This window comes from Platalea leucorodia (assembly GCF_965183815.1).
Source record: "Platalea leucorodia genome assembly, chromosome: 21".
NCBI classification, from domain to species: domain Eukaryota; kingdom Metazoa; phylum Chordata; class Aves; order Pelecaniformes; family Threskiornithidae; genus Platalea; species Platalea leucorodia.
Window position 1 is genome coordinate 3,369,104 of NC_138843.1, and position 24,800 is coordinate 3,393,903.

Genomic DNA, 24,800 nt, shown 5'->3' on the forward strand with positions numbered 1-24,800 from the left:
CAAGCGAGTCATCACAAAATGCTTTTAATTACCAAAAGTCAAGAGCTATATTGTAATTTTAATGTCTGCTTTCAGGCTGATGATTAGATTTATATAAAATGTGTGTGTATGGGGGGAGTTGTTGCCCCATTCCCGCTTTCTGTCATTTCCCCCTCAAGCGAGCACAAGATCTGAATTTACCATTCAAAAAAACCTAAAAGGCTTTTTGGAAAGTGCACTCACCTTGCCAACAAATACAGAATGGGCTTGAAGCAGAAGATATTTGTTAAAATCTGGGTTTGTTTATTTTCTTCCCCTATCTCCTTCTGTGTTATTCGAAGCAGCTGAGCTGCTAACACGAAGTTTGACTTTTTGTGCTTTTAAAGTCATTCTGGGATGCTGCCGTAAGCCGAGAGATTGGACCACTTCCCGCAGACTCAGAGAAGGATCTGCATCCACCATCTACCATCATGCCAGTGAAAAGGCTAATTTCAGGCTTAATTCCAAGCACAAAACCCACCTCTTCAGAAGAAAAATGGCTGAGGCTGTGTGATTAGAGCTGAGCCTACACAGCCAGGTCCTCCCTGGCTCTGCGAGGGACGACTCCGACACCTACCTGAGGTTCAACAGAGCCATTTGTACCATGCAAAATGGGCACAAATCAGGAAGGGGAGAAGCTGGCCTTTTTTTTTTTTCCTGGTGCAGCCTGCTAAAGTACCTTCTTCCTCATGTTTAAATATGGAAGGTTTTAAGATTGAAGATGGTTCATTTGAATGAGCATGGCTGCAAAAAATAGAAGTGGTGCTGGGCAGCCCCCGGGGGATCTCCCCCGAAGCGGCCGTGCTCAGCGGGGCTCGCCCAGTGCGTGGGTGGCCTTGGTGGTTCCTGGGGAGTTCAGCTCACATCTCCTGGACCCACTGGACAAATCTCTTGCGCTGTTTAAATAACCCTGACTTGGCCCGCAGCAACGTCCAAGCGGTGGGAACGGCTCCAGACCCACGAGCAAGGGGAAGGCACAGCGTCGTGGCCAGCGTGTCCTACCCAGCGCAGGGCTCCGGGCTTGCCTGCCCCGGCCAAAGTGGGGAGAAGGAGGGATGAGCCCAAGCCGCAGCTGGGATGTGCGTGGCCATGGGATGTTGCTTTTCAGTTCACAGTGAGAAGGAAACTCAGTAGCTTTCAGCTGTTGGAGGCTCATCTGTCCCAGCTCAGCAAGAGCAAAGGGTGTTTTTGCTGAATTCATGCTTTGTAACCTTCCCCCATCAAGACTTACCCTAACGTCAGAGGGAAATGGTGTTGGCTCCCGTAGCAGGAACGGCTCACGCACCCCAAGATCCCACGGGAGAACATCTCAGCTCAGAAGATGGCTTGAACTTCATGAGCAGCCCAGGGTCTGGAGAGCATCCCCACCTCTGCCCCCGACTTCCCATGCCTCCCCTTCAAGTCCTTTCAAACTCTGAGCATACTGCACCAGCCCCAAGACAAGGAAAACTACTAAGAACACTTAATTTTTTTTTTTTTTTTTTTTTAAGTCTGTAAGAGTTGGAGGCACTGGCTTTCAAAAGTCAGTTTAACAAGGCTCCCTCACATCCTTTGGCTTTATGCGTCTTTTCCTCCCATGCTGCACACTCTGCTCCTTTCATGCTGCTGTTCAGACCCCGCGTGGCGAGAGGGGATGAAAGCCATTTGCAAATAGGTTCTCAGAAGAAAAATCTGCTTTTCCCTCCCGTTTAAAAAGTGATTCCTGTTGCTGTGCATTGTTTGCATGCAGGGATTAAAAACGCTTGAAAGCCCGAACCGGAAAGGAGATGTCTCATTTCTAAATTCTCCATGAAGGCGTGAATGAAGACACAATACGGAGCCAGTGCTGACATGCACAAAACAGCTCATTATATGGGAGAAAAACCAGCACCTTTCACCTCCAACAAGCTGGAAAAGAGAAAATCCCCACCAGATAACCTGACCGAAAGCCTCACGGGAGAGATGTGAGCGTGCCAGAGTGCTGGGAGCTAATTGGGAGAGCTTCCACCATCTCAGAGCAGCAGCAGGCGAGAAAAACCCATCCTTTTGCAGTTCGATAAATAAAATATGGCAGCAAGAGACTCCTTCCCTGGTCCCCTTTAATTCCTGCGGCCCCAACCTGAGCTGAAACTGTGCTCTCCGTTGGCATCGCACTGCACAGCTGAGCAGACCTTGCTTTTAGCAGAGCTATCAGGCTCCTGCCCACGCCGTCTCTTTGGAAATTTCGGACAAGGGCGTTGGTGAGGTTGGTTTGAAGCAGTATAAGCAACGTTCACACCGTGGGGCTTGGAAGAGACAAACTTCAGGGCTGTTTTAATCAATCCTGCTCAGGATCCACCAGCCCCAACTGGGCACGTTGTCAAGGGCTTCCTTGGCCAACAGGTCACTTCGGCAGCCATCTCCAAACCCCTCAAATTAAAATTACTTGTGTTTTTAAACAGGTCCTCTGCCATATTTGAATGGCTGGTTTATTTTCCCAGGCAGGACTGGCCCAGAAGAGATCCCCTTCCCCTCGTCCTGCCACCTCCTGCGTTTTTTGACTGAGAGCTAAGACCATCTTGATGCCTCTATTTATTTTTTAAGAATTTAATAAAGATCCTCAAATATTCAAACAATGCAAGCATCAGACATGGAAATTAGCTGAGCCTTCAGAGGCCAGCTTTCTCCCTTCATTAATATCAATAACAACTGTAGAGCTTAATTGAGCCACTTTGGAAGCTGCCTTTGGACAAGCACACGGCAGCAGGAGAAAAGCGGGCTCGCCATCACGCCTGCCTCCCCGCTGTGCCTCCTCCTGCAAGCTCATACCCGAAATCTGTCGGCTGCAGATCTGCAGACTTGTACCTGGGGAAGACGGGGAAAGCTTCCCACCTCGTGCGATGCAGAAGGCCGGGTGAGATGCGAGTGAAATGGCTCCTTTGCAAATCTTTGCATCATTTCCACCGTGAGAGCCAGATTTGCTCGTCCTGGGGATGAACGCTCAGGGAGCGGCAGGGTGGGAGGTGGGTGCTGCTGTGCACGGCAGCGTGCGTATCCCTGCCTGTACCTGTGTCCTAGCGTCTGCCTTACCTAGATCTATTCCAGCTCCGCTACTCACTGCTTTCCCCATTTCATGCCTGGAATTTAAAAGATCTGTGTATTTATCTGCTGCTCTGTTCAAATTACCAACTGGGCTGTGCTCTCCATGCTCTCTCTGGGAACAGGCAAGATGCTACATGGCTTTTTGATCGAAGCAATCTTTCTGTCAAGGTGTTTTTTTTCTTTGCACAGGGAAAAAAAAAAACACAGATTTCTTTTTTTAAATATTTTTTTTTCCTTTCTTATTTTTGCCGAAGAGCATCAACTTGAGGTGAAATATTTCCCAGTGCTGACAAAAGCTTTGATATTGTAATGCCAAATCTGTCAAGCCAAAGCTTTTAACTCTGCATTGTTCTTTTTTTAAAATATTGACGTTTGTCCTCCTTCCTCTTGCCCACGATTGATCCACCTGTCCTATTTATCTCCTCCATCTCGCTGGGCCGTGGCCTCGAGCCCACTGGAGACTTTGCATCAGTTGCCTGGGATTTTGGATGAAGCCAGCCAGTTATTTCCCTTCCCCTCTTCACCTCCGTTACCTCTTGTTTATCCTCTAGCCAGGGTGAGGTTTTTTTTCAGAATCCAATTAACCAGAAAATGCACATCCCAGCTTCACGAACCAGGGTCAAGTTTGGTTAAAAAAATAATTTTAATATTTGAAAAGTTCTTTCATGAGTTAAAATTCTTCCTCAGCATTTCCAAAGCCAACCGTTTCCAATGTGAGGACATGAAAAGTTTCATCTAGAAATTAATTATATCCAGTTGTGACGTGGCTTCAAGAGATGGTGGAAATTCTTACACGTGGAGAATAAACCATTTGGTTTTTCTCCAACTCACCAAAAAAATAAATCCCAGGTCAGTTTTCAATTACGTTTCCCTCCACACCAAGGCAACCTGTGCATCGGTTAGGGAACGTCCACGTCTGTTTTGTGGTTCGACTCTGATCCGAAGGCTCAGCCTGTCCCCCCAGACCTGCCACCACCAGCCCTCTCCCCAGGCATTCCTCTCAATCTCTCCCAGCACCGACTCGTTGGTGTTTCTAAATGAACTACTTATTTTCACTACTTTTCCTTTCAGTCAACAGAAAGAGACTATCTTCTCCGGAAAGCAATTGCAAACACCGAAGCTAAACTTGCTGTGACAGATTAAAACAGGCTCCGTTTGGAGAAAGAAGGAACAACACTGCTGCGAAGGTGGTGGCTGCAGCTTTGGCTCAAAGCAAATCCCATGAAGCAGGCAGGACGTCAGCTCTGTAACTCCAACTGGGCGCCGGGGTTACTGGGAGACTGGCAACATCACGGATGTAAAGAGTTAGTGTAGAGGATTAAACTTTAATGAGGGCTTTTAGCATTGAAGGTATTGAAAACAGAGCGAGAAAGAAAAGAAAAAGCTTTCAGGGTCCTTTCCGCCATTCACACACACACACACGGCATCTCTCATTGAGGCGTTTGCACCCGTCAGCTATTGAGAGTCATTTTGAGATGGAGAATTACGTACTGGAAACGTTGTTTTCCAGCCTCGAGTCCCGGAACGTGCTTCCATGCTGCCGCAGGGCAGATGTCCCCTTACGAGAGCATTTTGCCCTCTCCCACCGGTACCAGATAAGGCGCTCAAACAGCTCTGGCTGCACTAACTCACAAGTTTTTGCCCTCCAACGCTCCTCCAGGATTTAATAAAAAACCCAACCCCCCAGAACAAACAGGAAAACCCCCATTCAATTATTTAAAATGGGGAGAAACAGCAATAAAGTTCCCCCGAACCAGCCATTATAGATTACACAGGCTAGGGAGGAGCAACTCCAAACTCCAGGATCATTAAACAAATCTGCTCCTTACAAAACGCTGCAAAACCTTCCCGTGAAAATGCTTTGAAGGTGGGAAGCAAAGTACTCGCAACGCTGGCCGAGGAACCTGTGATATAAGTCTCCCTTAGCTCGTTTCTGCCTACTTTAAGACTTAATTAGCATTAAAGGCCCTAGGAAGTCTGAAGATTATTTATGAAGAAAGTAGTGGTAGGAATGGCCTAAGGAAAAAAGGAGGTAAGGCTGAATTACGGAGCCTGTCCAGGTGACTAAATCTACATTTTTATTACTTCATTGCTTAAGGGAAAATCTAGGTGCAAATTTGGTTTTTTTTTTTTTCCCCCTTCTCCTGCCCAAAATGTCAAGGTATTGCAGAGCTTTTCAAGCCTGGAATTGGGACAAAGAAAAAAGGTCAAAGCCCTCAAAACAATTTGGAGAAATGTTGGCCAAGATGTTTCATTTTTACTCCGACAGGTTTTTTTATTAACTTGCACAACCATTTAAAGCAAAAATTGATCTGGTGAAAGGCACCGAGGAGCCGTTAGCCCAACGCGGGAGCGGCCTTGCAGGCGTTGCGGTGAGAGGCGTTGGTCTCCCCGGCTCCGAAGGCCTTCTGTGACCTCTGCCTTTGCTCAGGATTTCTTAGTAATTAACAAAGAATAATAATTAATTCTTAGCAATTTTTAATAATTAATACTAAGAATTTTCTTAGTAATTAACTCAATTTCTAGAAATTCCTAGTAATACAAAGTCACTGAATCCCAACCCTTTCCAGGTACAAAGATGCCTGTGGGGGGGCTTTCTGTTAATCTGCCTAAAGTAAAAGCTGGGACACAGCTGGCTATTTACAGAAACAAGAAAATAAATAAAAGTATTCCCCTCTGGTCCCTGCTCGGCTGGAACACGCCCGTTCCCATCTCCAAAGCCACCCCGGGCTCAGCACATCCCCAAGGGTTGAGGCGGTTCGTCGTTGCTCGGGGCTGGACCGTGCTCCCTCCCTGTGGGCAGGATGCGGCCCTGGGCAGGGCCGTCCCTCGTTCACAGCTCTGCAGCCGACGTCCCAGATTCTGCCTTCAGTGATCCCTTCTAAAATATACCTCTGGGGTTTGCATTATAATTTTTGTTTGACCTTTAAAGAAAAGCTCTAATCGACAACCAATTTCTGTCTCATTTTGTGACAGCTTGCTTTGTACTGTCAATCACAGGTGAGTTGTTAAGGAGAAAATCAGGTGGGCAGCCTGCTCCTACGAGAGCCTCGACAAAGAAAAGCCTATAATAACACCAGGAATTCCTCTAATCGCTCTTTTCCAGCTGCTGAAAACGCCACAAAGGGTTTTCATCGAGATGAAACTTTTCTAAGGATCCATAGACACTGTCTCATCGGGAGGCAGGAGAAAAGCCCGTGGCAAGCTGCTGCTTTGGCACGGCGCTGCCTGACGTACCGTTAGTGATCGATTCTGCCTGGAGTCCCCCGAATCGCAGCCGGGATGGACCCTGTGGATGGGACGGATGCAGCAACAGGAGGCGGTTGAATGTGGAGGCTTTTGCCCCAGGGAAACGGTACAAAATATGGGAAAAGAGGAAAGAGGTGGAGAGGTGCAGGTGGGAGAGCACAGAGCTTTGAGGAATCACGTTGGGATGCTTTGAGAGGTGGGAGAGAGGCAAAATCCCATTTTGATCCCCATTTTGGCTTGCAGAGCCGCAGTCCTTGCGCAGGCATCTTCCCCAGCCCAAGCATGCTGGTGCATCACTCGCGTTTGGACACCACACCGCCACCACGAAGCCTTTGCCTGTCCCGTGAAAAGGGAATTCCATCCGTGGAAGGGAGGGACGTACACCGATCGCCCCTCTGCTGGGGACTGGCTCAGCTCCGCACAGACACCGAGGCACTAATAACGCAGCACCCTTCTGCTTTCGAGTCTCTTTTCACCCCAAAGTGAAGCTGTTCAATGTGTTTTGTGCCAAAAACAAGATGACCTTCGGTCCCCAACTCCGCTCCCTGACAGCTGCTCCGCGCTCGCTCCGGCAGCCTTATTTCACAATTAGTACCGACTCTATGGTTGGCTCTGATTATCTCCTTATCACCTCCAAAAAGTGCAAGTGCGGGAGCCACAGGGCCCTGTGTCCAGGCAGGGGGACGAGCAGAGGCTGTTGGAGAAGCAGCCTCGTCGGCTGCCGCAGCGACTGTGCTGTCACCGTCCTACCAAACTCCTCGCTGCTCTGGGGTTTAAGCGCTGCTCCGGGCAGGGATTGCTGTTCGAAAGCGAGCGCTGCCCCTCCGACGCGTGAACGTGGCTCCCATTTGTGCCGATGGAAGTGGGCGAGACAAGCCTGAACGCCAACGGCACGCAGCAATTGCGACAGCTCCTGCTACGACGCCTTGAGTGAAATGGGGAGGGCTGCGGGCTCGAGGCGGTCACGAGAGGCCAGGGGAGCTCCCATCCCCACAGCGCCGTGGGATTTCCCAGCACCCTGCAGCAGCTGGTTTTTTGGGCAATAGCAGCTCCATGACCCTTCCCCGCAAGTGTAGGCTGGTGTTTCACTTGCAGTCACTCAGTGAAGATTAACCACCATGAAAACAGCATTGGTTTTGATCTGATAAAGCCTCGGAAAGCCTGAAACAGGCACCTAATTAGCTGGAGATTACAGGTATTAAGCAGGTATCGGATCCTGCTGAACAGGGGCTGCGCCCTGCCTCTGTGCTGGGCCACCCTGGTCCCCACATCCCTCCGGCACTGACTGCCACGCCGTGCTGCAGGAGGGCTGCCCAGGCCTCAGCCACCAGCAGACTTAATTGCTTACAGTATTGTACAGACAGCTGAAGACATGAGATCTGCTTCAGCCAAAACTCAGGCAACCGATGGCAAAGGCATTTGTCACTCTTCCCCCCTCCGAAAACGGGAAGCTTAAACAGCATGCATCATTTATGCACCTTGAGAAGCAGAGAAAATCAGAATTGAAAACAGACTGGTGCCTCTGTCTGCATGTGTCTGCATGAAATATTCAGCACAAACTCCAAGTCCTGCTGCGTGTCAGGGCTCGGGAGCGGTGCATCTCCTCGCTCTGCAATCAGAAACCATGACAGCTCACAGAAAAAATAACAGCTGCGCGATGCAACAGATAGATACCATTTCAGGTCAACTGCTAGGATGAAGAGGTGTTTCGAAGCCTCTTCAATATTTAAACTGAGAATGAGACACATCGAGACCCGATCGCTAATGGCTTCTTGCCTTGCACTGCCACAGTAACACCAGGAAATTGGATGACTTGCTGGGATCGCTGGAGATAGTCGGGAAGGGCGAGGAAAGAAGTGCTGTCTGTTGTAATTGCTAGATGTCCAAGTCTGCTCTGCCTGGGATTGCAGCCAGGCGTGAACAAGGAGGAAGATGTAGGCTGACTCCTGAGAAACCCAGGCAGCAAACGAGCCCTACCTGGGTGGACTAGATCCTGCTTTAGGAACTGCTTGCAAAGTCTTGTCTCTCTGGATAACAGTGAGCAAGATCTAGTCTTTCAAACAGAGGGATGACAAGCCAAATCCTCAAACTCTCCCTGGCTGCTTAAGAAAGCTTCGAGGCTTCCCCTCGGTGCCTCGCCGGGGATCTGCCGCTGGCACAAAGGCATCACGGGCAGCTTTGCAAAATCTCCTCCTGCAACGCCACGGACCAGGGTGCTCCCACTTGGCAGTGCTTAGCGTGGCCCCCTTCAAGGGCAGCAGCGGTGGATGAAACGTCAAGCATCCCCCAACATTTTTGCATTATTGAGAGGAAGATTTAGCTGCTAACTCACCCCAGGAAAAACCGGACTAGTGCCTTCTTATTTCCAGTTTCCAGCAGCAGATGGACACTGAGATGGATAGAAAAATCACCAACCCACAGGGCTCCTGTTGAATTCCGATGAGCTGAGTAGGGATCAGACATCTGCCCTCCAGCACTGGCGTAGCCTCCGCTAGCTACAGATCGCAAAATAGCTGGGAGCGGCGAGCTAGCGCAAGGCACCGCTGGCGCAAGCCATCGCCGGCACAAGCCATCGCCACCGGCACGTGGTGCTGGGGAGCCCCTGCTACGACCGTGGTTGCAACCTCTCATTCAAATCGGCAGCCGTCGGGCATCCCCTGCCTGCGAGCTGCCTCCCACCCCACCAGTGCTCCCAGTCAAAGCCAAACAAGGGCCAGACCTCCTCCAGTGCAAGGAAAGGGAGCTGGTTTCCCAAAGTCAGCTCAGATTGGGTTTTGGGTTGAAATTTGTGTCCATCTCCTTTTAATCCCCCCCTGGGGCTCTGAGCACAGTTTTTATTGCCCTTGTCTCCTCTCTGTGTTTGGAGTCCTTCAGAGCGGACAGGAGCACTAAAAATAAAATCACCTGTCAGGTTTCCCAGTTATTACAAACAAAATGTCCTTTACAAAAATGTAACAAGTAAAACCTTCATATTGCGTGTGCTTATTCACATAAAATATTTAGAAAGCTCCTAATGTTTTTATGGCTGTAATTAATCTTGTGTCGTGTTGGGGGAGAACGGAACATAAAAAATTACCCTGGCATCAGGCAGGAGCTCGGGCTTCCCAAGGCAAACCTGCGGCACATCCCCGCTCCCGAGGCTGGAGGGGACCCACGCCTGTGCTTTGTGGGGTCCCCATTCAACCAGGACAGCGTGGTGGGGACGCGGAGGGGCTGAACCGTGTATCCGTGTCACACTGCCCATGCTTCACGGGTGCTCGTGCCGTGTCCAGCAGCTTCATGGCTGCGTATGCACTGAGCAAGGGGCAACACCGGGATTTACACCAGCTCCGCTCCACGGGGCTGTGCCTCACCCGCCCGTGCTGTTGCTATAGCCCGGCTGGGACTGGGGCTCCATGCGTGTCTCCCTCTGGGGAAAGCTGACCCCACACAAGATACAGGCTCTTTTCAATGTCTAGAATAATGGGGATTTTAAGAAAAAGCTCCCTGCATGTTCACTGCAATCGTCTGGAGGACTCCGACTGTCACAGGAGCCTGAACACATATAAATTGTTACCGATCGGAGACTTCTGGCCCAGCTTACCTTGCCAATAAGTTATTTGATGGGAATATTCCCAGAAATATGATGCTTTAAAATCAAGTCCAGCCCTTGCTATCTAGAGCTTCTCACCAAAGACGAAATTTTGGCCAAAAGAGATAACGGATTCCTGCAGCTCCCTGTGCCACAGGCGGAGAATAACCAGCCCTGGGGGGAAACCAGAGGGCTGCTGGTCGGGCACCGCTTGCTGCGGGAGGACAGCTCAGCCTCGGCCGAGATGGGTGCAGATCCGATGTTTCTGGTAACTTAAATTGTTTTATCATAAAAGCATGGGAGAACCTGGCCCATCGCACCGGGGATGGGCGTAGAGTAGTTTGCAATCAAAGCCAGAGAGGAGAGAGAGGTTAGCCTCAGCGGAGTGAAGCATTTAACCAGTGTAACAAAGAAGAATGTATTTGACATTTTAATCTTGATCCTTACACTTCTAAATTGCCCTTTGGAGGAGGAAGATAATGTGTGAAGTGCAGGGCTGCTGCTGGGGACCCACCGGCCCGTGGAACACCGACATCCTGATGAAGCCCAGTGCCACAGACCTCGTACAGCTCAGGGATTTGGATCACCCAACGGAGACACCGGGCCGATGGAAGACCTGGCCCAGGGATGGAGCTGAGCAGAGGTAACTGGGCATCTTGGTTTTCCTCCCTGTGGGGAACAGGGTGTTTGTCCAGGCTGGGAATTAAGATTCACCAAGATCCATCTCCGGCGCTCGCTCCCCAACCCCGCTCGGCTGGTGGGGCACTGTGGAAGGGGAGAGTGGTCCCGTTAACGGCACGTTGATGAGGTGTCCTGCCAAGCACTGCTTTATGAGTTTGTGTATACCACAGGCACCACGGGGATTTATAGCCCTGTTTATTAGTCAGAGCCATCTGGGCTTTAGCCTTCCTCCTGCATGGAACAAGAAGGGTTCAGGTAACGGCGCACACTTCCCAAACGTGAAGCTGTTACGCACGTCCAGAGGCGCAGATGGACAGCAAGAACAATATAAAGGCTAAAGCAAGAAGAGGTGATGCGTAAGATGGCCCAGTGCTCGGCCGGGCTGGGACTACAGGGGAAGGGACAGGGTTCTGCATGGGCTGCGTAAACCCCAGGAGTGGGGTTCAGCTGGACCCCCAAATCCGCCAGTTCCCTTCCGCAGCCACCTCCTCAACTCCCACGTATTTCTGCACAAGCTGCCTTTTTTTTTTTTTTTTTTCAGTTTAGTTGACTTTCAAAGTAGCCGAACTGCCAAAGCTGCCCATTTTGTCTGCAGATGCTCTGCATTGGCTGCCTCTAAACCCCTTTAAATAGCCACAGCTAAATCACAGCTCTGTCAGGCGATGCTCTATTTAACAGAAGCTGCCCGTCTCGCGCAGCAGCCGCGGCCCAGGAATCTCCTCCCGAGTCCATTTTCTCAGTGAGTGGCAGCAATAAATAAAATCCAGCCAGTTGGTCCTTGAAACGCTACCACAGCCTCTCGCTTGATTACTTCTGCCCAGGATTTTGCCAACTGTGCTGCAACCTCCTGCAGATGCTGCCTCCCTCCGCCTGCCGCCTCCCCGGGCTGGATGGGGGGAAGAGGCAGCGATGGGATCACGCGTGGAATGGGATCCCAGAGTAGGTGCAGGGCCGCAAAGGGGCCCGGAGGAGGCATTTCCAGAAGGACGTGCCCCTGTCAAAGCCTCTTGAGCCGTGCAGCGAAAGCAAGGTCCTGCCTGGGGAAGCTCCCGGGTTGTTTCTCGCAGGAGTGAGGAATGCTCCCCCTGCCTTGGCTGGGCTCCAGGGTAGTTAATTGCATTCTGCCTGCCCAACATTAATTAATTTGGTGTCGTGCAGAGACCGCTGTGCTGGGTGCATCCGGGAAAAAAAAAAATCCACCACCTCCCACACCCAATAAATAAGAGAGGGGGAGGGAGCCGGGCTGGCAGTTGGCTCCGAGGCTCGGCAGCCTGGACACGGGGTCCCACTCCCAGCGGGAAGCATCTTGTCAGGATTCGGCCATCTCCTTGCAATGCTGGACCCGGCTCGGTTAGCTCTGACACCAATTTGCTTTCACCTACGAGTGAACGGATCCAAGTCACACACAGAGGTCACCTCCAGTTTGCTCCCTGCATCCGTTCCCAGGGCGGAGGATGCCAGCGTCGGCCAGGAAAAGTGCTTCAAAGACCAACCGATGGACTGAGAGAGTCGGGTACCGAGTGGCCACCTTAGCAGTGCCAGACTGGGCTTGCAAGAAGGTCCATGGGATTCAGCATGGCTGCCGGACTTTACGGATCTGGGGATGCCTTGGGCTTCATGAGCACCAAGGGTGGCTGTGCTGTGTAAGGAGATCCTCTCTATCGACTCGTGCAATCGCTGGGTGGGAAGGTGGGCATTGCTACGCTCCGTCCTGCGCCCACAAATGAAAGTACATGCCCATCAGGGCTGGGGAGGTAAGAGGGGTCTCCTGCGGATCTCTGGAGGCTCACAGGCAGAGGGATCAAAACTGCAGGAGGAAAACAAGTCCCAGGTATCTGTTTCTAGCGAGGTGCTCTCAAGGGGATCGAAGCTGCACCAGCAAAGTCCGGGATAATCCTTACCACCTGCAAAGACCCTCGCTGCAGAGACACGCTCTCCCCTGGCTAAGGGCTTCTCCAAGTAATGCTTGCGGAAGGAGCTGCCAAGGGGAGCTCATCCCATCCAGGCAGCAAAGCCACGAGGGATGAGGCATCCATAGAGAGTGGGCCCCGAGCACGCGCCTCCCCTGCAAGGTTGTTTTTGGAAGGCAGAGCTGTGGTAGGAGAGCCCCTGCTCACACAAAGAACAGATGCTGGTTATTTTAAACCCTACTGTTAACTCATTAAAGCAGCTGTCTGCCATCCCCCGAAGACAGACAAATTAGGATTCAACTCAACCAAGAGCACAACACACAAGAAGAATATGTGACCGCATGAAACGCTAACAAGGCTGCTCCCACCATGCTGGGCCCGGGAGCCACCGGACCGGGGGGCTCGGGGAAAGAGGTGAAAGGAGGCAAAGCAGCAGATTTGTTTCTCATTGTCAAGTTAGAGCACAGTCCAGCTGTTTCCCCAAACAAGCCAAAGTCATGAGCTGTGTCTAGTTTGATTTTTTTTAATTCTTGCAACAATGATTTTTCAGATTCACAGCTGGGATCTCAATCCCCGCAGAAGTGGCAATGCGAAGAGCTGGGTGTCCTCTCCTCCTGGCCCTGAGAGTTAATTCCCTGACCGGCAATTCCCTCCCTAATCAGGACGATCAGAGAAGAGGGAAGACCCTTAACCACATGCAGGGTGCTCAACCAGACCCAGCACCCGTGGCCGCGACGCATGGCTGTGCCGGAGCTCCGCACAGCAGACACGCAGCGCATCAGGCACGCCGCGTGTCCGACACACGGCGTACACACCTCGTCCCCACACGATGATGGGATGCTGGAGCACACGGGCAGAACCTTCAGGGTCACGCAGCGACATTTCGGCACCTGAAGAGCCCTCGAGTCCCTTTGCAAATCTCGGTGCAAGTGCCCCATTCCCTGCAAGGCCTTGATGCCCCGTCTGCAAACGAGGGGAGCAGCACTGGGAGATTTAGCACAGCGAAACCTGCATCCCTCAGATGCTCAGCCAAGTCAAACGATCATTCCCTTGTTAGCCAGAGGTAGCAGCACCAACACAGCATCTTCCCGTCACTGGAAGCTCTCGTTCAGGCTCAGTTAATAGTTAAAGGATCCAGGTGATTATTTCTGACCTCCTGCAAGTGACAGCAGACCGCTTCGGTGCGATTTGTAATCTAATAGAGACATTAACCTTTTAAAGCATCTCCGGGTCTCCCTGGGGCTGCCGAGGGACACTCTATTGTGCAGGGGAACAAAGAGCCCTGGTTATTACTCAGGAGTGAATGGCAGGGATGAGCTTTACATAAAAGAGATCAATAAAAATATATCAACAGCCCACACAGGGCACTGGGAAGAGGTGGGAGGGAGAGATGCAGCGCCGACCGGCCAGGTCACGGCATCGCGGCAGTTATCGAGGAGTAGATGAAAAGACGCTGATAGGGCTTTTAATCTCTCCACTCGACACACGGGTCCCCAGGGCCGAACACGCGCCTTGCTTCTCTGCTGGCAGGGCCAAGGCAGGGTGTGGGCAGGGGCTGCCTGCCCCCGCGGCTGCCCTGTCCCCACTGGGCTTCTCCAGCCCCATCCCTTCCCTGTGACACGGCTGGGGGACCGAGGGCTCCCACAACAGCTCCGGCAGCACACGGACCGCAGCTGCATCCCACACAGCTCTCCTTCCAGCACGAGAGAGCAGAACTGTGCTGCTCACACGTGCAACGAGTTTGGCGGGGCTCAGTTTTGCTCCCATGCATGCAGCTATCCCATAAACCCAGTGCTGATGGGCTTAACATAAAGGAGTGAAAGAACAGAGGGGAAAAAAGCCTGAATTTCTGGAGGGATCCTCCCAACACAGAGGGATTAACACTCTCCATATCGATGAGACGGCCCCGTGAGCGGGGAGCCTCGGGGAAGGGCTGCTCTATTTCTGGCCGAGACTTTCCCGTTGGGGAAGCGCATAGCACCAAATGCAACACATCAAGCCTGGAAAGCAGATGGTCCGTGGAGGTGAGTCCCACTGTGCTTGTACAGCGAGTCTGACACCCCGGGGAGAAATCCCACAGACAGGCGAGGTCCCCAAACTCTTCCCTGACAAAGCTTATGGCTGGGGGGACAAGACAAGCTGTTCAAGAAAGCCCAGATACACCCCAGCAAAGGCATGGAGCACCCAGGATTAGGATGGTGCCACCAGCCTTTGGAGCAGCAGTGAGCGGCGGGTGCCTTTGCCCATACCAAATAATGCCTATTTACTGGATGCATTCAGGGAGCATCAACAGTCTGTTGCTATCGCCAGTCCTCCTGCCAGCCCTGATCTCTCTTTCATTACACAGAACGTTGAAAAAACACCTTGAAGATGCTCGGAGCCGACCTCAGCTGCCTCGGTACACATGGGAGAGCAGGATCTGGCCCTTTCCGCCAGCAGCCAAGCTCCAAGTCCCGCCTGTTATCGGAGAGCAGATCTGGAGCAGGCGAATCAACGCACGAGGCACAGCGGCTCGTCTGCACTGATTTCACCAAGTGGCGTTATTATCTAAATCAGATTAGAGATGCGAAAAAGCCGGAGTGGCAGGTACAGCAAACGATGGAGGCCACCAGACGGGAGCGGGAACGTGATAACAGCAGGGGCTCAAACGCGGGGAGGAACGTTGCTTCAAGTCTCTTTGTAAAGCATCCTCCTCCAGCCGCGGCTGGATGTTGTTTTCCAAAGGGACTCTCTTCCCTGCCAGCTCCATCGAGCTCTCCTGCAGAGCACGAGCGGGGCTTGGAAGCAGATTTCCAATGCTGTGGGCAAATCCCTTCCTTTGGGATCGCATGGTGGTGGCGGAGCATCCAGCAGCCTTCCCTGCTCCACAGCCGGCGTCCGCAGGAGCCTGGCAAGAACCCACCCCACACCTTTCACCCCAGGGCTCTGTGCCGGCACGGCACAAACCGTGAGCAATTGGAAATCGTTCCAGCCTCATCTCTTTGGCTTGGAGGGGAAATGATTATCTAAGCAGCACGTTTCCCACAGCTGGGGTCTAGCTTTGCCCTAGCCAGGATCAAGGGAGAAACCAGGGATGGAGCTAGGTCTGCTCCGATTTCTGCTCCGACAGTAGAGCAGGAGACCCGGCGGGAGCGGAGGAGGGAGCTCAGCTCTCCAAGACGCTCGCTCCAAAGGTTTCGTGCTGGCTGCGTCAAACCCCCGCAGCAGCAAAACCAGAGTTGTTTTTATTACTGGGCTTTGCTGAGCAGAAAGTGGCATTTTGCTTTCCAGGGAGGGTGCAGAAAATGACACCGTGGGAAAGAGCCTCCTCCGAAATTTGACCCAAGAACAGCACAAATGTGGCATCTGCCTTTGGCCCTCGACCATCGGAGCAGCTCGAGGGAACGAGGCTGGTTCCCAGAGCCTCTCCCCATTGCAATATTTGTTTACTTCTGCAGCAGACCAAAACCAAAACCTTTTGAAAGCCGGTGTGACACGGGATCATGTTAAAACATCTATTTTGGGCTCAGCCCCTCAGGCTTTTCGCTGGGGGCTCTTTTTCCCCCTCATGCCTCCTGGTCAGAGCATTAAAAAATTACCACCAAAACACAAAAGCCTTCACTTTGCAAACACCACCAAACCCAAAACATTTTCACAAAACGGACACTTCGGCTCCAGAAAAAAAAACCCCACATTTGACAAAGTTTCCCCGTCGGCGGCAAGGTCCCGACCAGCTGCAGAAGAGGGGAGCAAAAACTTGTGACAGCTTTACAAGGTGAACACCACTTTCTTTCCCATTTGTAGAGCACAGAAGCAAAGATCCCGATTTTCTTCCATAAATTCCCCATCAGAGCAGTCCTTAACTAAACCAGGCTGCAAAACTCCTGATTAACGAGCAGCCTGCACCCTCCTCGCTAGCACTACAGGCCACTCACACCGATAACACCACCAAAGTCAGCACAGCCCTGTGAGGGAACCTGGTTTTTGTATAAGCTGTTACAATCCTTTTGAGTAACATTAATTTTATTCAAATACCTAGGAAACACTGGATAACGGCTGAAGTCTTGGTTCCGGCCTGACCCTTAGGGCAGGAAAATCTTCAGTTAATGTTTTAGACGTCCAGCCAGATCACGTGTTGCTGGGGCTCCTATTCCTCATTTTATATACTGAAAAATACTAAGTATAATTCACAATAAGAAATATATTTTAAAATATGACATGCCAGGGCTTCTTTACTGACAGATACTTTGTGTACTTTGATTTGCTTTTCCTTACAAGATCTCTCTCTCAATTATTATTTTTTTTTCCCAGTGGTGCCATTCTAATTTTCAAACTCAAGCAAAGAAATGGCTCATTCCTCACCTCTGGTCAGGAGCTATCCCAGGAGGGTTTCTTCAGCTTCTCAGCAAACACCCACTCAGCCAGTGCCTGCAAACCTCCCCCGGTCCTGCCGAAGTCGTAGCTGCTGGGCAGATGTTATTAATCAGCCTCAACAACTCAGGTGCACCCTAATGAAGGAACTTTGCTTCATTGGAGACCTTTCCCCCCTCTCTCACCTGGCGTATAGGAGGGTCTCCAAGGTCTGAACTTGCAGAAGGAGGGGGAAAATAACATAATTGTGGGTATTTCCCTCCAGATATGAAGTCTGGTTTGTGGCAATGGCCAAGGGGGAGCATGGCTGCCTCGGGATGGAGCTGCATGGTTGTTACTGAGCTCCTCAGTGTCCCGACGACCGTCCGAGGCAGGCCACTGTCATCTCGCTGATGGCCTCTCTCTTCAAGGAATGACATCAGGCTTTTGGGTCTTTTCCGAGTCTTTTTCCCCTTTCCTTTTTGCTGATCACCCTGAAAATTTTAAGAGAAACTGCCATTTCCAAATCATCGTGTGGTGGGTCTCCCCGTGGTGGCAGGCGTCACGCTGAGATGTGATGTGACTGGAGCCATAAAGTGCTTTTTTGTAGCTGTTACTGTGGATAAGAGCACACAGAAGGATTTATTTATATTTTCTGTCCTCTTTCACCCCACTACACCCTCCAAGCTCCAACTGCTCAAACCAGAGCTTTGACTTAATTATACCCTGCCGAGCGAAGAGTCTGGTTTGGAAATCAAGCACGAAGGGACGTGTTTTGGGACTCTGCCAGCATTAAGAGAGGAAAGGGGGATAACCCGACTTCGCAGGAGGGAGAGAGGGCGAAGCGGTGGCCGTCAGTGCTCCTTTGGGCACGTTACAGTGGTGGAGAGCTGTCGAGGCCCAGGAGGCTTTTCAGAGAATCACTCTAATAATGGGTGTTGGGCCTATGGTTGAAGGTTTAAAGTCCTCTGTGTCCTCCCTGTTACTGGGAGATGCTTTGCTTTCCCCCGCTTGGACAGACCCAGCCCAGGGACCCAGCCCGGGCTGCAGCATCGCCCGCAGACATTGGGGTCCTGAGTGGGGACATCGCACCAGGGAAACTTCACCCTCCAGCTTGGAGGAGCACGTATGGTGGATTGTGAACCACCACAACTGACCTTCAGGGTTTGCTCCATCCCTTAATGAATACTGTATAAACATTAAGAAGCATATATGCATAAAATATATAAACGTATGTAATATACTTGGGGAACAAATACAAAACCAGCTACAACTTCCCACCTGGCAGCTGAGGTCACTCAACTCTTCATCACCATGGTGGGATGAGACCTTTGCTGCAGCACCATCAGCAGTACAGCACATTGCTCCCTATCAGCGGGCATAGACGGGGCTCGGGGTGTGGGGCTGAGCTCTTCGATGCCTTCCAGGAAAGGGTGGAAACCTCACAGCCACTGTGAAACCAAGATGGGGAAACTGAGGCACACAACTTCTCCCAAAGGCCCAGAAGGATTAATTGCCAAATCTGAGCTTGCAGCCTCAAAATGCAGTTGGCTTCCTGCGCTCGCATGGTGGTGCTGCCCCATCTCTTGTCCCGTTCTCCACGTGAATCTGCCCAACAAGATTATGCTCTCTGTGTAACACTGCTGGGGAAGATCCTGCCTGCACAGCAGGTGGGAATAGTCTGACAAATCATTTCCAGACCAGAGCAAGCTGCTCCCCAGCAGGGATGTCAACAGGGAGAGGTTAATCCTCCCAGGCCCGACACCAAGTTTTACGGCCTCCATCCAACGCATGCCCACCCATACCAAGCACTGGCATGGCGTCCGGCAGGCTGGGAGCTGGCAGGAGACCCCACACTGTCCTCCTTGCTGTCTGATTAACCCCGAGGGACTCCTTGCAAGGCGTCTTGCTGCTTTGTGCTTCCATTTCCTCATCTGCGATGCAACTTGCCACTGTAAAGCAAGGAGAGATGTAAAAATACAGAGTCCGTTAATTTTTTTTACTTATTTCTCTACCTCTGACGTCTAGTTGCCTCTGATTAAATCCAACTAAGATCCTAACTGGGCCAATTCAGGCTTCCAGAGGAAGAAAGCTCTGGTTAAAGGTGATCTTTGAAATAGCTCACGAGCAAAGGAGCCAAAGCGGTGTAATGCAATCCAATCCAATCTACCAAAGCCATCTTCTGCTTGCATAGACTTAATAGAGTTCAAAGCCAGAAGGGCCCATTATAATCTTCTAAAGCTGCGTTTCTGCACGGAGGAGGGGAGGGAGGGAGGGGAGGTGGCTGAGAGTCCTCCAGGCTGGATGGGTTGCGTGAGAGCAAGCAGAGATGAAAGCTAAAGGCAGCGTGGATGGCAATTTGTGGGACTGGGACGTGGTAAGGAGACAGGGAGATCTGGCCAAGCCCCAACCTCCGCATTGGGTCCTACCACACATCACCCCATTTTCCCCCAACAGTTGGTCCCAGTTGTCAGTGCAAACTGGGACCAAACGCCACGGTGGGTGGACTGCAGCCAGTGCCGTGGCCATATGGCAGCACCTCCAAACCAGCCCCACCAGCCAACGCACGCGCTCCAGGTTCCGCGTGAGCAGCAAGGAAACCTTCAACCTCTTTTCTCCTATAAATATAAGCAGGTCTTATCTTTTCTTCCACCCAACTTTTACTTCCTTTTCCCTCCCTTGTCTCCTGCAAAGGATGAACCCGAAGATGTCACCTCCTGTCCCATGCCAAGCCCGGAGCCTGTGGTGCGCTTGGTGCCATTCGCAGGTTTGGCTTACATCTGCTCTGATGAAGCTGAACAAAAACGAGCTCAGGAGGATTTTAATTTCCCAAGCTTTAGACGAAAAGGATTCATTTAAAGCCTTTAAAAGATTCAGCCCACTTCGCAGTTCCTTCCAGAGCTCGGTGTTGTGCTCTTTAAATAGGAGACATGTTTTAAAGCTCCTGCCATCATTTATTAAATTAGCCTCAGACTTGCAAATGCAGCTCCCTCTTATTGAATCTTGTAATATTTATTTGCCAAGTTGTGATATTTGAAACTGCGCACGTTACGTGGATTGGGGAAAGAGGGAGGTGATGGGGAAGGCGTGAGGGGATGGGGGAAGGAAACCACTTCTACTGTAAATTCTGTAAATACATTTGCACATCCCAAGAGGGGTAGGGAAAAGGTATTGTAATTAAAATGACTGCCAGGGTATTTTAAACAAGGGAGAATAAATAGACTTTTCTCTGCATGGCATAGGCTCCTTTAACTCGGAAACTTCGTGACAGAAGATGATTAAAAATATCTTATGGCGTGTCTGAAATCTGCAAGCTTTGATGAGAAAAATGTTCTTGGGAATGAAAGGAGATCAAGTGAAGGAGGAACAGTCTCCTACACAGTGTTTTATAGGCCCAATTCATGACTGCAGATGTCGCAGAAAATAATAATAAAAAAGCCTTTTTTTCCTCTTTTTTTTTTTTCCTACCTAACAGAACAGGAGAAAAATACCCACAGGGGCTCCTGTAGTGAGAAGATCCCTTTACTCTGGCTCTCGGAGCAGTGTTCAATACTGGCGAGAGGATGCTCCAGGAAACCATGGCAATGGCTGAGGAGCTGCGGAGCTCTCGCCTAGAGATGTCACTCCCGAGCCGGAGCGGGCGCAGGCTGGCCCTGGTACCCCGCATCCCGCCGCGGGCTGCCTCGGCAGGGCCCAGGGCTGCAGGACAGGCCCGTCCCCGGGCGAGAGCCGGAGCTGCATCCTGCCTGCTGCAGTAAAGCTCTTTTATCTCTGCAGGTTCAGAGCTGCTTTGCCCTTAACGCAGCCCCGAGCTGCTCCTGGCAGAAGCAGCAGCAGCTCCTTCACGGGCTCATTGGAGAAGGGCCGATCTCTGGAAGCGAAGGGGCTGGCAGCTTTTCCCCACACCCAGCCAGCTTCTCATCCGAGTGACTGAGCTTTAGCAGAGCCGTAGGGTCTAAACCTGGCCCATATCGCTTGCCTCTCCCCAAAATCACCCCCAAAACCCTCAGGTGGGCAGGGGGATGCTGCCCTCAGCCCCATGCTCCCCCTTGCCGGAGGGCAAGGTGGTGGCCAGGCCACCGGGGTCACCATGGAGGGGATTCACTTGTGCCTTTCCCAGCAGGAGCCGAGCAGCTTCGGCTGCAGCCCCACTGAACCCCAGGATCTGCTCCAGCTTGCTGCCAGCACCTCATCTTTCCTCCCGTCTGTCCGAGGGTCGGAGCCCTCCCTCCTTCCCCCGTGCCACGCAGCCGTGGGGCGAGGAGGAGTACGGCCAAGCACAGCCGCCTGCATCCCCGCCCAAGCACAAGATGATGGAACTGGGGCCCGTGGTGGGGAGATTTGGGGTTTGCTGCGGTTTGGATGTTCGGATGGGGGATTTTGCAAAGCACACTGTGCAAGGGGCTCCCTTGGGTGATAAAACTGCTCCGGCAAGGGCAACTGAGCTTTGGAGGATTAAAGCAATGACTGGGGAGAGGCGGCAGCATCCTGCTCAGCAAGGGAGACAGCTGGGATGGAGGGATCTGGACGTGCCTGGGACTTCAGGGACCGTTCCAGGAGCCGGAGCCATGCCGTGAGAGTTGTGTTAATCAGGCGCCGCTGCCCACGTCCCACTCCGCCAGCCGCTGCTCATCTGGACAGGCTAGAAATGCTCCACACACACTTTCCTCCTTTTTGTTTCGGTTTTGCAAAATTTACTACAAAACAGCTTTCCCTTAAGAAGTAGATCAATAAAAAAAAAAGAAAAAAAAGAGAGAAAAAGAGAGAGATTGAAAAACTCCCTTGATCAGAAACCCTGCAACACAAATACTCGCCCTGAGCTGGCAACATCATTGCAGCTTTGGTGCTGGATAAAATGCCCCGTAACCTCGGCCCTGCCCCGAGGTGAGCTGGGGTAACACCTCGCCCGTAGGTTTTCTGAAGACCTTAAAACGGGGAGTGCCTGATTTACAAAATGAGCTATTTCAGATCATTTTGACCAGGCTTTTTTCCTTTCTTTTTTTTTTTTTTTTCCTTTTTTTAATGATTCTAATTTTTCTGCCGCTCAGAGCCCCGGACCCGGTAACCACGGAAACTCAGCTTCACAGGCAGAGGGAATCGAAAAACACAGGAGCACCACCACCAAATACAGAATCTAATCATCTCCCCTAACTCTGACATTAAAAGAGCCATGTGATGATGCATAGCTGAAAGAGGGGATTTTATTAGTGTTCACTTCATAAAACACTCTCCTTCGTATTAGGGTGTGCTTAAATTGGGGCGCCACGAGGCAAAGTGCTGCACAAGTCGCAGCCCACGTCCGAGAAGTTTTATGAGTCCAGCGAGACGCAGCAGACCCGCAGGAAGGTTGTGTCAAGGCCCAGTGGGAAGAAGCATCCCTGAAAATCCCTGATGTGCTCTCTTCCTGCCCGAGACAGGAGAGCAAGGTGGAAAAAAAGAAAAATCAGGGGGGAATAAAAAAAAGCACCAGAGAAGGTTGTTCTTATGCAAACACTGAATAAAGATCCTGTGCCTCAGTTTCCCCATTTGAATTAATTATCTAAAAAACTGCAAAGAGCAGGTCTCTCTTGCTGGGAGGTACAAGCTATTGCAAGCCTCTTCCAGAGGGGCCCAGAGCTGCACCAACAAGTGACCCCAAGGAATTAAAACAGGCAGCAAAGAATTAAAACAGGCAGCATCTGGCCTTCCTGGCTGCTGGCACAGTTGCCCATGGCTCCTCAGCTTCAAAAACCTCAGGATAAACCTCCCTCCTCGCCAGCATGGCTGTTGACCCATGTTTTTCTCCAGCAAATTAACCTGCCCCCCCATCTCCATCATCCTCGTGTCCCCGTCATCTGCTGATGGGTCAGAGACGGTGCCTTGGCTGGGCTATTGCCAGACTCACTCCAGCAGGCAGCGTGCAAAACTACTGCAAATAGAGAGGTTCTGTCAAAGCCTCCGCCCCCAGGGAAATCAAATCCTGCCTCCCAATTTAATTATGACAAGAGGGCAATCTAAGTCTTGAGGAAAAGCCACACGGCTCATTTCGGTACCTGCCCTGCGCACGCACGCGCTGCCCTTCCGCCGGGCTCTCGGTCCGGCCGAGGGCAAAGCCGGAGAAACCCAGGGGGACGAGGAGGTAGGCGAGGAAAGAGGGAGCGACGGTGAGGTTGTGCGGCTGGAGGGATGGGAGGGCTGGCGGGCTCCCCAGGCCGAGCCCAGGTGCCGTCCCGCTGCCCCCCTCCGCCTGGCGCATGCCGCAGCATCGCTCTAACGAAGACAGCCTTGGCACAGGCGCCGGCCAAGTTTTTTCGCAGGCCAGTGGATCCTGTTCCTTATCCAATTCCTACACATGCTCCTCCTGGACCCGGCTCAGCTCTGCTAACAGCCCCAGAGCTGGAAAGGAGAGGAGAAAGCAAAGAAGAAGAGACAGAGAGCAGCAGGGAGGGAAGGCTAGGGAAAGCTCTCCGGCAGGACAGTGCCTGGGAGAGGGTGGCCATGGTGGGCTGCCGTGAGTGGCAGGAGTGAGCAGGAGGAAGGAAGGAGGTGACTTCATCTCATACCAGAGAGCTGACAGCCAGCAGAGGATAAAAGCCTGGGAATCCCTCGGCTCCAGCGAGGAGAGCTCTCAGCTGCCAAGAGCTGAGAGGGAGATGGGAAGCCGGGGTTTGAATTGCAAGTTCAGCCTCCTGCCCGTGGTCTTTCCCACGCCAGCAAAAAAAAAAAAAAAAAAAAAAAAAAATCAAGAGAGTGGCACAAGTGACAGGCGGGACGCCTGGGAAGGGAGCTGGCTGCCGACAGCCATGCCTGCCCTGCTGCCTCCCTCCTCGCCGGCTGCCAGGAGGCCGCGGGGCACTGGGGAGGAGGATGGAGGGAACATCTGCGGCTGCCGAACCGCACCATCCATCACGCGTGGCTGCTGCCGGCGACAGCGTCGGGGCCCACCTCTGAGCGCCTGGTGCAGGCAGCGGCTGCCGAGCCTCCCATGCCTCTGCCTGCACCTCTGCCTGTTCTCCCCTCCAGCCTCCCCAGGGCACGGTCCTCACTTCAGCCCCCTCTGCTCGGGGGTCAGCCCTGCAGAGCCACCCCAGCCTGCCCAGACATCCCCTCGCTCTTCAATAGATGGGAACGAAGCAGCTAAGGGGCGGTACGCGCCCTGCCAGCCCAGCGTGGGAGAGGACGGCTGTCACCCAGCACGCCTGGTGGCACTTAGCGCTGCAGGAGATGCACGGGGAACCTGGCTCCAACCTTCTTTTGAGCAGCTTCCCCAGTCAGTGCCGAATCACGGCTCGCCGCCTGCACAATTCCTCTCTGGGCTGTTGCAATCCCCACCAAAGATGCTGAAATTATCTGACAGGAGGGTTTTACCACACCAAGTTTAAACTCCCAACAGATATTTTACTTTTCCCCCCTCCGACTCTCATTCTTTTAGCTGCTACTCCAAACCCGCAGCCTAACCTCCAACTACCATTTTGAGAAGACAAACTATAATCAAAGTAATTACCACCTCCACTTCAAACATTACATTATCAAGCTAAGCAGCTACCCATTGAAGACAATTAATCTGGACACAGGCACCAAAAGAAACTGTCAGCAATTAGAAGTGGAAGCACACCTTTGTAGTTAATTGGGAATATTGCACCTCTGTTACATATTTAATTAGTCGGAGTGTGTCCCTTCTCAAACATTTTTCTTTTAAAATGATACCTGAAATTAATTCCCCCCCCAATTATTTTCTTTCCTGTGCAAAAAAATAAAGGAAATAAAGTGTGAGCAATCTGCAACCTGATTCTGGCGTTTCCTTAGGTTGCAGCTTATAGTGTGTACACAGGAGTTTACAGACCTCTAAGAGATAAGGAGGAAAAGTTCTTTTCTTTCAGAGCTTCTCTCTTTTTTTTGTTCTTAATCTGATTTTAAGACCTTGACTCTGCATTTTCACACTTCTCCCATAAATCTCATTTTCTTCCCGTTTCCCTTGGGATTATCAGGTGATCGAACGGGAG